The 12,279-nt window shown below is 41.7% G+C and overlaps 1 protein-coding gene across 27 annotated transcripts in view; it reads right to left on the bottom strand.

The window, feature by feature from the left end:
* Nucleotides 1-12,279, bottom strand: part of LOC105292562 — a 713,386-nt gene that overhangs the window by 148,625 nt on the left and 552,482 nt on the right. For all 27 annotated transcript variants that reach the window (XR_002780497.1, XR_002780494.1, XR_002780499.1 and 24 more), the window contains one exon: nt 1,456-1,585. The gene's annotated coding sequence lies outside the window, so the exon portion shown is untranslated. The remainder of the gene's footprint in view (nt 1-1,455; nt 1,586-12,279) is intronic.

Raw genomic sequence — 12,279 nt, 5'->3', positions numbered from 1 at the left:
ACACTCAAGTAAAACAGACGCTCAGCTCACCCAGGACCTCATGAGTGTTTTTCTGGGATGAGTAAGTCTAGTATGCCAGGGAGTAAAACAAGAAAAGAAATGATCATTTTTAAGTGTCTATTATGGACCAGCCACTGTGTAAGACACTTCATAATTCTCACATACATTTCATAATTCTCACAACCACGATTTTATGTGTTTTATAGACGGCAACAGAGAGCCTTGGGTTACTGAGCATCTTGCCCAAGTTCAAACAACCAGCAAGTGGTGGAATTAGAATTCAAACTCACTCATGTCTAATTCTAAAGTGCACAATTTTGGGGGTCATGGGGCCCACTTAGGAATAAACTAAGATTCCTCGCTGATAGGATTGCAAGCTCCTATACATCCCCAGCCTTGAGTACCAAACAGATACTATGGACAAGTTCATTACAAAGATATCATTGAATTGATGATCGTTTTGTTAAATTTCTACTAGCAATGAAGGTTGGAGCTGAATATTTAAATTCTCCAGAACCATTTACTCTGAGCCCTTGTCCCTTCTGTTGACCATCTCAGTTAAAAGGGCTTTATGGTCATTTATGAGAGAAAAACACATGACTGACCCATGTGATCAACGAACCCACAAGCCATCAGCACAGAGCTGCGAGTCAGCTGCGGGCTGGATGGGAAGCTGGAGCAGGTTCAGGCCAACTGAGACAGTTCTGGCGCTAATAGACAATAGGGATGCATGGCTTTATGTCTCTGGGTAAGGACACAGGGAAACCGTTAGTGCTTAGTAACGTCTCTATGGCTCAGTATCTCTATTATTATTTTTTTTTCTATAACCTGGAAAACACAGAGTTCAGAGGGCAGGAGATGAAGCAATCATTTACCTGATGATTTTCCACAGTTGTATTTCTTTCTTATAGTGGTATGGGAACCTTGAGCTGAAGAAATATTTTGTCTACATCAAATAAAAGACGGTAAACCAGCTTTTTGAGTTTTTAATCCAAGTCCAAGATGGAAATAAACTTACCTTCATTCTCATTTAGTTTAGAATATTTGGCAGATTCAATTATTTAGTATCCTATACTATTATTTCCCAAACTATATTCTCTGAACAGGTGGCAACCCAAGAGAAGGCAATGGGTGATCCAGGGAAAGAAATTAGAAAGAAAGAGCATAAAATGTTTTCAATGGGCAAATATTTTAGGAAGGTGTATTGATTATCTATTATCATACAACAAAGTACTCCAATGATTAGCAACGTAAGATCACATGCATTTATTGCCTCCCAGTTTCTGGGGGTCAGGAATCTAGTCTCTGCTTATCAGGACATTTCTGGCTCAGGGTCTCTCATGAGGTGGCAGCTATAATCATCCCAAGGCTCAGCTGGGCCTGGAGAAGTCACTTCAAAGCTCACTCACATGGGCTGTTGGCAGCCTCAGAGGGCCCCCCTCCAAGCGTACTCACGTGGTCATTTGTGGGTCCACCTCTAAGCTACTCATGTGGTCATTTGAGGGTCTCAGCTCTTCAGCACGTGGGCTTCACCAGAGCTGTCCTGAGTGAGCTGGTGATCTGAAAGCCAAGGGTCCCAGGAGTCCTAGAGCGAGAGAGAACCAGAGTGTCCAGCTAAAGACTGTGGTCTTTTTAGAACCTAATCTCAAAAATGGCTTCTCATCACTTCTGCCACATTTTATTTGTTAAAAACAAATCAAAGTCCAGCTTATACTCAGAGGGAGAGGGTCGCACAGAGGTGTGAGCTGGGAGGTGGGACTCGTTGAGGACCATTCTGGAAGCTGCCTGGCACAGAAGAGTTGTTTAACATGTTGGAAGGTTTCTTCAGTATAAAACTTCTCAGAGCTCTTAGTACAAATGTTTTGGACTTCTCCAAAGATCATTTGAGCAGGTCAGGAAACTTTCTCTTAGAGAGCCCGATCAAAATTACTTTAGTCTACACGTCTGAGGGTTTCCTTCCCAACTATTCAATTCTGCTGCACAAAAGTAGTCACAGATCATACCTATAATAATTTATGTGCCTGTTCCAATAAAATTTTATTTACAAAACACTGTATTTTGCCAACCTGGATTAAAGGATGTGACATTAGCTGATAGTATTTCACAATAACAATTTGTCATGAAATCACTATCCCACAGAACAGAGTGAAATGTTGTCATAGATGCACCTGTGATTATGTCAATAAATGCAAAAATGTCAACAACAACAAAATGTTTTAAGTACACTTGCTAAAATACAATTTTTTTCTTCTTTGTTTAGATTCATGGGTACTTTAGGGTCTTAGGATTCTTGAAACTCTAAATTATTAATTTAATGAGAGCAGAATCCTTGTCTGTCCTATGCACCGACTACCATATTTCCTATGCCTAGCACAAGGTCGGGGACCCAACTGGCACTCGATATTTTTGAATAAACAGGTGGATGATGGAATAAATCAGTCTATGCTTATATTTTCCTTCTTCTTTTTTATTATCTATGTTGTATCTCTCCAAATGTCCATATTCCTCTAAACCAAGTGTCCTGACATATAGCTGACTCCTTCCCATGAAATCTCCCTTCTTTCCTGCCCTCAGTCATCCCTGAGCCTGCGGTTCACGATCCTTGTAACGATGGCCCCAGATGGACTCAGCAGGACTATGCCCACTCTTGGCCTCAGCTTCAACAGCTGAAGACTTGAGGAGTGCAGGCTGGCAGGAAGGAGGGAGAGAAGGGAGAGAGGTGGGAGAGGGAAGACGACAATGTATGTCACAAGCCGACAAAAAATCGAGACCGAGCTAGGCAATTTTAAACACAGTACATTATTCAATGCTTAGGACACAGCTTTCAAAGGGATATTACTGACTTCATTCTGCAAAAGAGGAAAAAGTCTTAGAGAGGTTCTGCATCTTGCCCAAAGTGACACAGGGGTGAGGGAGAAGCCTGATCCACACTGACTCTAAAGCTCATTCCCTAAACCACAGGACCCAGTTTGCCTGGGACAGTCCTAGTATCCACCTGTTGTCCTGGCACAATCATTAAAATCATCCTTTGTACTCACAAAAGTGTCCCACTTTAGAAAGTACATTATCTAATCATCTGCCTATCACTCTGTCCTGGGATAGTTCTGGCTCCTGCCATGGCTACAAGTTCAACCAAAGGCCATGGCTAGGATTTTAGCCCAGAGCTAGGGGCATTCCAACGAAGAGGCCGCCAATTACCCAAAATAGGCCGTGGGAGGGGAAGCATGAAGCATGAACGCCATAAAAAAAGGCCTGTGCACAGGTGCATGTAGATGGGAGAGGCACACACATATGCATTTATTTTTAAGCCACCTTCCGAAGTATTTGCTTCCATTTGTCTCATGGAAAGAATTTTGAATGCAGTCATTTCTCCACTTGGATTCTCATACAATAAGTTTCTGCCTTTCTCCCCTGGCGCCAGCATCACTCCTTCTGCAGTAGGTTAATTCTCAGAAGTTCACGTAACAGACCTCTAATTTGGACTTGGCTTAGGAAGGCTTTCCTGATATTTATTGTGCACTTATCATTCAGTATATCAATATTAGCACATTGTTGCAATTCTTTTGTAATTTCAATCCCTTTCTATCCAACATGACAGTTACTTGGTGAAATTCTCTCTCCTTTAATCAGGACGTCTAATGGTCTAATGGTGCTTCAGAGTGTCTCATACTTTACTATGTTTGATCCTCACAATAACCTTGTGAGGTTGCTCAACGGATCCACTGAGATTCAAAAAGGTTAAGCGATTTACCCAAAGTCGCACAGCAAGTAAAAGTTGAGACAATTTGCAGAAAGGGATGGTATATGACTCACTTCTTTATCTTGCAGACTACATTGCTTATAGCATGCACATAAGATATTCATGTTTAATGACTGATAAACTTAAACAAGTAATAAGATTTAGCCTCTCTAACTGACTATGATCTCTGTCCTAAGTAGGACAGAATTCGACATCATGTCCCATGAGAAATATGGGAGGATATGTTTAGGTCCAGGGGAAAATATTTTACAGTAAAGATGCAGTTGGGAAGAACTGAGATCTGCCATGTGGAAGAATAATTAGATTTTGGCTCTGCGTCAAGGGGGATCCATCTGGAATTATCGTATGAAGGTCATAAAGACTTCAGGTCATTATCAGGACACACACTTTAGCTAATAGAATTGTCTAGATTTCAGAGAATCTCATGAGAAAGTGAGGTTCTCATCTCGGGGGATATTTTAACGGGAGCTGGACACTTCATTGGTTAGAATATGGCAGAGGGGGTTTAAGCATTGCATATGATGACAGTCCAAGTGGCTAATCATTTTTTCAGTCTCCTTTGATTGCAGGAGTCTAAGACTTCCTCTTCAGATGCATTGTGATATCTGTGTTTTATTCAACTGTGTCCCAAATATGCCTATAGGCGAATTGACGTGCTGCTGAGCAATATGCAATACTGACACAAGTGTCCATGAATGCTACATCTTCGTTCTGTCTCCCAGCAACCATTCTGTTTTGATGTCAAAGCGTCTGAGCTTTAGTCACACATATAGTAACAACAGGTGTGAACCATTTAAAGATGGCTGCATCATAGTACCAAAAAGAATGAGGTTGACATCACTCAGAGGGTTTGGCCCCTTCTTCAGGTCCTGAGTCGAGGGATCGGGTACTCAGGAAACAGTTCCAAGACACTTTTCCAATCCCCATGGAGTAAAGGAATTCCAGTTAATCCATATATCTTTGTTCAGGTTAACTCAAACACGAAGATCATCTCATTGACTGCTAAAGGTAACTGGCAAGGAGCAGTGGAGAAGATGGGGTTTATAGGTTTTTAAGTCTCTCTGAATAGGAGGGGGAATACAGGTGACTCATGAAATAAATCTGGGTAAACCTGGTAAGAAATTTAAGAGATTACTAAAGCTGAGTCCTTAATTTTACAGATGAGAAAACTGACGCACAGACAGGGTATTGGGCTGGTCCAAAGTAACGTGGGTTCCTACAGGGTATTTGACTGTAGCCTCCCGATTCTTACATTCTCGAGCCTCCTAATCCTCTGGGCAAAAGTAGACGGTACAAGTGGGAGGTGGTGGTGAGCACCCCAAAACATAGAACGTGGGAAGATACTGACATTTCCCAGTGTTAGGTACAGTTGGGCCACCCTTCTATCCTAAATCTAATTTCCCTTTTCTACAAAGGCAGCGTGATATGGCTGTCTTGACCCAGAGATGTAGACATAATGACAAGCACTAAACAGATGAGGCCACTCAAGGCCTGAAAGGTTAAGGAATGTGCCCAAGGGCACACAGCTGAAAGCTAAAGTCTTTCACCCTAGGTCTATCTTACCCTCAAATGTAAGCTCTTTCCACCACTCTATCAGTAATAGATCCAGAAACACTGTGAAAATAATCTTTTCCCACTCTTGGAGATGCCATAGGAAGAAACTGTGAGGCTCTTTAGTGGCAGAGAATAAATAAAACAGGGATATACATAAAAGGTATCTATTGATAACAATAGAAAGTTTAAATTGTTATAGGAAGCAGTGAGGTGTTTGAAAATCATCAGAATTATTCATTTTAGGGAAAGATTCATTCCCCTGTGTTTCTGGGCAGGGAGCCCATGTGAATAATATCATAAATGCCATGGCTACTCTGAGGTCATCATAAAAAAATAATAGACCTTGATAATTAAAGAACTAGTTAGTCATCAATTCCATCCCATTTGCCAACAAAAAAGATAATATTTAAAGAACTATAATCATTTGTATATAATTCAGACTCAATTCTTCTTTGGAACCAGATCTGCAAACGGTCTACCCACTAACATGACCTGAATTCCTATGGTTTGGGGTGAATTTTTAAAAGATGGAAATTCACATAACTATCTTTTGACGATCGTCTACAAGGTAGAGCCTAACCTTCTGCACATCACTCTGAGGGGGCTGAACTGTGTGGCATCTAGAACATGGGGGGTAGGGCCAGGGAGAGGGGGTGAGGTAGGAATGGGTTAGAATTCCATTTTATCTCTTATAGCCTGTGTGCCCTGACAGCTAAGTAAGACCACAGAAGGCTGAGTCGCATCCCAAGATTGCTGGGAATGTTGACTGGGATTCAGACTGAGGTTACTTCCGTTACTAAACAAGTGAACAAGCCTTATGAAGGGTACACAGGACAGGGATACAGAGAAATGGACATGGTTCTTTGTGCTTCCCTTGTTCTCCACACAGGTGGGCCTGGAGTCGAGTGCCCGCATAAGAAGTGGAGGCGAGAAAGCCACAACGTCAGAGGAGTAAGAAAAGGAAGGAATTGCTGTGTTTATACCACTAAGTTAGAGGAGGGGTAGACCAACCTTTAAGCTTGACCCAAAAAATGAGGTAGCTTCTCGTGGTGCCATAATTCACGTATTTCCGATTTCTAATTCTCTCTTTGCATCCTGAAACTCCAGCGAGCCTGCCCATGAACCTACACTATCTGGGGCAAGTTACTTAAGCTTCTGAGCCTTCGTTTCTTTATTCGTAGTAGAAAGGTAATAAATAACACCTCTCTCTTTGGCTTTGTAGGAAGTTCAAGTTAAATGAGATCACCAGTGTAAAGCAACTTGGCACAGAGTAGATGCTAAAAAATAGAACTTTCCTTTCCATGCAGCCTTATTCCCATCACGCTCGTTCTTACATTTTCATCTTTTAAGTTTCCTAGGTCCATAAGAGCAATTGTGCCTCCAGCTTTGTCACACTGAAGAATGAGAAATCCATTTAGCCCTGAATGTTTTCACAGGGCTCCCACCTGGACATGTAAGAGCCCCCACCTGGATTTTTGCAGCATCTCAAGGTTCTCATGTTTACATAGTGCCTCCGCAGCCACAAGCAACTTTCACATGCGGAGTCCTCTTTTGCTCTTAGGACGAAAGCAAAGTAACTATTATTGTATCCATTTTACAAAGTCCAAAACTGAGACAGAAGAGGCAGGAACAGACATGTCTCTGTCTAAGGGGCTCCCGAAGAGTTCACCTCCACTTCTTATATGATTCACCTTACCCCTCGATCCTGAAATCCAGCCAACCATCGAGATGAATTATGTTGGCTTGCCTTATTATTGACACATCAACAGACTGTTCTGTGCAATAAAATAATCTATCAACTCTTGCATAATTAATAGCAAACTTAAAAGAAAGAAAATGTAAAGATCCGAAAGGGAGGATCAAAATCATATTCTACATTTTACACATGAGAAGTCTTGGTCTCAGAGAGGTGAAGAGTCATGGCTATTAATTGACAGGCCAGGATGAGACTACACAACCCAGCATTCTTTCCATGGGAATATACTGCCCTGGGGAGTCGACTCGTCATTCCCAGTGAAGGGCTCTCCCTTTTCATGAGGATTGCCTGACTCTGATCATTCTTCCTTATTATAAGTCGAACTCTGCCCCTGTGTCAATGCAAGCTTTGGACCATTAATTAGAATTTCTGTGTAAATCTCTAGAGACAGAGCCATTTTGCCTGAAAGTCCTCTGTTACCTGCCTGATATGACAGAACACACGCTAATGCAAATGACTTGGGATGTTGCTTACTGAAGCTTGCACCCGCTTTGCTGATCATTAAGCGTTATTAGGCCCACTATATGCTCTGGCCTGGGACTGGAACCCAGGATTCATAATTTCCAATCCAGGACACATTAACGTCAGCCAAAATTTTGCTAAGCACTTACCATGTACCATGTACTATGTTAGGATAAGGGGCTGAGGCTTTTAATGAGACAAGCATGGCCAAAGCAATGACATAACCTGTTCGAAATGATTCACTTTAGAGAATAAGAAGCACTCAGAACAACAGGCACATGCCAGCACTGCCCAGATAAATCAAGGTACGTAGCTGGCAGAGGCCCTGTTCTCGCAATGTCCTTCCGAGTTGGTGAAGGCAGGCAACAAATAAGTCCAAAGTCAAGGCATGAGATGAGTCTTAGGATATAACAGAGTGCTGGGATGGGGCGTGGCTCATGGAGAAAGGGCTACTTCATAAGGAATAATCCTTTCGTGAAAAGGCTTCTCACGAAATGATAAGGAAATGATAAGGGATTGGAGAACCGAGATTAAGAAAGAAGCAGTCACAGGTGTCGGGGAGGGTTTCAAGCAGAGAAAACAGAAGCTAATGCGAGGGCCCTTCAGTGGGAAAGGGCTTACTATGCTGCAGATGCGACGGGGAGACCACGCTAGAAGTGCAGACCGGGCAGCGGCCACGGGCCAAAACATGCGGCGAGGCGGCCACCGCAGGGGAGAACTCTGCAGGGTGCTGTGGGAGCCGCGCACTGCTCCGCTCAGATCTCCGTCACGCAGATACTGTTTTTAAAAATGATAACAAGAAACTCAGGCATGGTGCTTCAATGTTAAAATCTCGGAGACCCTCTACGGCGTCATCCTGGGCTAAGTCAACCAGCTTTTGTGCAAAGCTGAGAATAAAGATTGTCCCTCCGTCTCATGCATACGGCTAACCTTTGTGGAATTATGTTATTACGCAGAAAGTTTTTTACTTGGAATTCTTTCTTCTTAGAATTCGGGCCTGTACACACCTGCTTGCCTAAAATGGCACAACTGCGCACACGTGTACGGTACTCCGTCACGTGCCAGGCAGGGCTCTGTGTGCTCGGGGCACGCCCTCCACTCACTGTGCCGTGGGTGGTCTAATAAAAAGTGTAGGCACTAAGTAAAATGCCAGAGCGTCACATTATTATTTTAGCATTTTTATGTTATTTTTATTTGAATCCTCTAACTGTTGTATTTGCACTAAGACATATGAGCAGTAGCTAGACATTGTTAGTGATTCACCTTGGAGTAGAAGAGACCCAATGCTCTTTGAAGTTTCTCAGTCAACGTAAGCAAAGAACGTATAACGTTTGCAAGACAAATCCTTTCCTTCCTGTAACTTTTACGTCTATGTTCCTACGTGAGTAGATGCTTACGGGGCACAGCAAACTGAAACGGGAAACGAAAACCAAAAGTAAATTGAGTGCTGATGCTACCATGAAATAATTATCATCTCGGCTCTGCAAATCCATATACTTATTCCGTGAAAACGGCCCCAGGATTTTTTCCTTTATCAGGAATAAATGAGAACTACTGAAATAATGGCATGCCAGTTGCTTTAATTGGTTTAAAAACTGGATGTCCACATAACATTTGCTTTGAGAAAAGGGTTCATTGCTATAAATATTTAAAAACAAAGAGCCTCGCTTCCTTTTTTCCATCGCTTTTTTGGATCTTTTGGGAAAACTTTATCTTGGTCCATGTCAGTTGGCTCATCAACTAACGGGGTTAATAATAACTTACTGCCTCAAAGACAAGGAATTGAATCAAATAAATGTCGACCCTCCTGTCTGAAAATCAACAATTCTAAGTTCATACAGTGCTGAGAAGGGGACCTTCGAGGACCGAGTGTGTGGTAGTTGACTTTCAATGATCAGAACTATGTCATCGTGTGAGGCCTCCATAAATAAAACACACACAAGCCAGAAAGTCCTTCCAGAAAAATGCAGCTGTCAACATCAAGACACAAGTAAGTGCTGTGATTCTGAGCTTCATTGAAAGAGTCACATTCAATCCCCCGCTTCCTTGAAAACTGACTGTATTACCGTGGCTCCAAGTTCTACAGGAGAAAAACCACAAAGTATGCGCAGACCAGATGAACAGTCTGTGCTGATGACAGAAAAAAATAGAAGGCCATTGAGGTGCAGGGTAAGTCTGACAAAATATCTTCTGTGCACCTCCTGGAAACACGGGTAAGAACGAGGTGCTAGAATCCGGACCTTTGATTGGTGGCCTCCTGAGAGGCGAGGAGTGGCCAGGCTCCTCCAGGCAAGGAGGTGGAGCAGGGGCATGATTTGGATTCAGGAATCAAAAAGGCACAGGGCAATTTTGTGATACAGCTGCTGGGGCGTGAGAGAAATGGGCCAGGGAGGGGAGGAGATTTATGACTTTCGTTCACATTCGCCTTGCCTTCCGACCAGAAAAAGAGACCCTAGATTAGCCGGGAAAGCATTAGGAATTCATGGAACTGGGTGTTTTTTTGTTTTGTTTTTTTTTCATATTCCAACATTAATCATGAGATTTCAAGCAAGCTATCCAAGCTCTCTGTGCCTCAGTTTCTCTCATTTCTAACAAAAGGATGTAAAATTTCAACACTGTGATATCTGATTTATATAGAAGTTCAAAAGTGAATAACTGGTACTCGAGCTTAATACTTCTACAATTTTTGAGAATTCCTGAAACTGTGAATACCACTCTTGTGTAATTTCTTTCATAAAATGCAATCATAAAAGTCGTGAAATATTGCATGATAGAGTACAATTAAAGTACACTTTTCATAAAAGTGTAAATGAAAAATTGAAATTCACGACTCGCAGATAATTGGCAAGTGTTACAACATATCTAAAGTTGGGAAGAAAGGAAACAAAGCTTGGGAAGAGTCTAAATTATGATATACCCAGGTGAATGGTTCTTGAACTTCCGGAATGTATAGATGAGTAAAAACTTTTGTTTGTTTTTTGTTTAAGTAAGAGACTGTGTTAAGTTTTTTAGGATTTTATTTGGCTAAATAAAATTATTTAAAATAAAACACTTATAACTACTATCTAGCATCATTTTATGGAGCAATAATCTTTTTAATTCAAACAAGTTTCGAAGAACAAAATCTCAGAATAAAAGACAGTCTTCCCTAAAGTACAGTTGGTAAGCTGACACAAATATATGCAAATATAGAAAAATCTCAATACGTATCGATAGCCGATAGTATTCAAGAGTATGTAATTTTTTTGATGCTTGTTTGAAAATTGGACATCTATATTCAGCCTTATTCTAGTTCAGCAGAGAACTGAATTAGAATATGCAACTCAGTGTGGAACACAATTGTTAGAAATTTATTTTTATGTGATGAAAATGAGAACAATGCCGAAATGCTATTCATCCAATTAAGCTGGAAATTTATCTGAGACCTTCGCTCAGCTTCATGCCCATGGCAATGGTTTTGCCCGTGAACAATGGCTGCTTTGCAGACCAGCATTTGGGAGCCATTGTGATCTCAGTCATTGATATTCTCAGCTGGCAACTCCCACGATTCAAACCTGAGCCTCTACAAAATTAGAAATTAAGCCCCTATGAGATATTATTACTAGTCTAGTGTTTCGCAGTGAGGCAATGGAGCCATAAAGAGATTAAATAAATCATTCAAAGTCACACTGTTCCTAAGTGGTGTCTAATTCAAAACCAGTGATTTCTGGGCTCGTAACTAACATAATCAATACTACCTAATAATAGCAACATTTCCAACATTTATTATGTAAAAGACTTCATGTGAAATAGTTGACATTTATCATGTTATCAGATTCTCACGATGACCCAGTGAGATGAATTCCATCATTACTCTCATTTCACAAGAGAAGAACTAGAGGCCCAATGCGTAAATCACTTGCCCAGGGCCCAAGGAAGACTGTACGGCCGAATAAAAATGCAAACCAACAATCTAACCCCAGCCCCGCCCGCTTAACCCCTGATATGTGCCCCTGCATCTCAGATGTGTAATTTCAACAACAATGGACTTCCATTTCTAAGGAGATAGGCCATTGTTCCTACTAAAATGGCTAAAAAATATATAAATGATAAATTATACCCCCCTCCAAAATTATAACTTTAAGTACATGGGCAAGCTAGGGGAGCAAAGAGAACTGAGTGAGCCACGATTGCAGAGAGGAGGCCTTCCTAGGTGAGCTGAGATTGCCTATCGTTTTCTTCCCAGAGGGCATCTGTCAGTCTGGACGCAGACTAAAAATGGGGCTTCGCCTAGGTCAATAATCTCCCATGAACCCAAGAACAAACAGTGGAGGTTGGACAGCCGCAGGGGTGGGCGGGATGTACTAGTACCCTGTGGAGCCTTCGGAACCTGAGCTGAGTACTGGGGAGACTTAAAGGCTAGGACCGGCCTAAGAAGGCAGAGCGAAGCGTCCTGTTGTCTTGGTACACAAAGTCTCGGAAGAAAAATGAGCTTGCAGCAAGCTTCCAGCTGATTTTTTCTCAAGAAGTTTGCTACATGTTGATGCTGTGTGGGGGAGGAGGCTAAAAGAGATAAACTTCGAGGGATAGAGATAATCTCTCCAAAAGACAGTGGAGATAAAATGGAATCATTAAAAAAAAAATAGGAGATTAACCCAGGAGAAGGTGGGAAAAGAGAGATCAAGGGCAAAGAGATAAGAAAGGTAGAAAACAAGTATCAAGGTATAAGTGCAAACCTCGCTTCATTAGCAGTCATATTAAATGTAAA

The sequence above is a fragment of the Pteropus vampyrus genome, unplaced genomic scaffold (assembly GCF_000151845.1).
Source record: "Pteropus vampyrus isolate Shadow unplaced genomic scaffold, Pvam_2.0 Scaffold59, whole genome shotgun sequence".
Classification (NCBI taxonomy): Eukaryota; Metazoa; Chordata; class Mammalia; order Chiroptera; family Pteropodidae; genus Pteropus; species Pteropus vampyrus.
Note: the sequence above shows the minus strand (reverse complement) of the source record. Positions and strands in the feature narration are given on the sequence as shown.